Genomic DNA, 1,472 nt, shown 5'->3' with positions numbered 1-1,472 from the left:
TAGGCAATTGTTTCTTTGACCTAAGTACAAGACTTTGCATTTGCATCCTTAAGTTTTGGCTCTAATTTGGCCAAGTTTGGGGGATTGTAAAATTTCATTGAAACCTTGAAATAGGACACGCTGTACAGCAGCATGAACGTGAAAGGTCAAGCAGACCTTTGAGAGCAATTCATACAGCCTTCTGCTCATCTCTTCTATCTTCTCTCCTCCATTTTTGGGAAGAGGTTGCTTTCTCTTTTTGTTGGAGGTCATTCTGCTCCCTGCACCTTTGATAGATTGCTCTGTGAATTGATGCACTAGGGAATCCTTGTGGCAGTAAACAGTAGGAGACCTAGGAATGAGAGACTTCTGCTTCTAAGAAAATGCATTTATATTTTTGTGTAGAGTGTTTTTAGTTCACTCCATGTACTGAAAAAGCCCCAGTCTTCGATATGTAGAAAAATGCTAAAACCCACCTCTGGAAGCTTGCCCACAAGAATGCCTTTATTTCTACAGCTATTGTCTGTGTTGATGTACAATTCCTAGCTCTTTTTAGTAAAAACATTTCTCTTACAGAGTGAAGAAGAAAGTTTAAAAAGTACTTTCAATTGAAGGAAGGTAGAAAGAAAAGATTTTCTTAGCAGTTCATAATATTAGTTTTATTTACTCCTGGTATAACTCTCCTGTGATTTTCAGAATACTTTAAGGTAGTAGGGTTATTTTTACTTTATAAATGAGAAAACTAAGACACAGAAACGAAATGAAAATTGCCTGCAGGCATAGGGTTAGCATTTATTGAGTGCTTACCTGTGTTAGGCATGGTTCTAAGTGCTTGCTTTAGTACATGCTTTACATGTACTTACTCATTTACTCCTCACAATTGTCCTGATGACTTTGGTATTATTTCTATCCCAATTTTTAAGATCAGGAGCTAAGGCACTCAGAAAGTAAATTACTTGCCTAAGGACATGCACAGCCAGAGATGACATTTATCCCCACAAAATCCTGGTTGTAACCCAGAACACTTAAAACACTATTCTATATGGCTTCTCCACTGCATAGATGGGAAACTGGCGCGATAATCACGGAATCCAAGCTCTGAGAGTTCAGTGATTGCAACTGTGGTATGACTACTGCTTCAGGATGCAGAAATAAACCTAACTAGTCTCAGGATATTCATAACTGTTACAGTGAACTCACAATAAAATATATTTCTAACAATTCTATTCAATTCTTATATCTACAAAGGATAATAAATTAATAAAATGCCTGCAAATTTGCATTCAGGGAAATGATAGTTGCTTTTCTGTAGCAGAACCTCCATTCTTAGGAAATGCTGAGAATACAGAACTCCTCAAACTTTTCTCTTTTGCAAAAATCTCTTTACAACACCCATGACAAATACTAACCCATTTCTGCTTGACCATGTCCAGCTATGGCAAGTCTACTAACTTTCTGAGGCAGTTTGTTCTATCTGTAATTACTAGTAGTTG

This window comes from Propithecus coquereli, unplaced genomic scaffold, assembly GCF_000956105.1.
Source record: "Propithecus coquereli isolate 6110/MARCELLA unplaced genomic scaffold, Pcoq_1.0 Scaffold29, whole genome shotgun sequence".
Taxonomy (NCBI): domain Eukaryota; kingdom Metazoa; phylum Chordata; class Mammalia; order Primates; family Indriidae; genus Propithecus; species Propithecus coquereli.
This window is presented reverse-complemented; position numbering follows the sequence as displayed.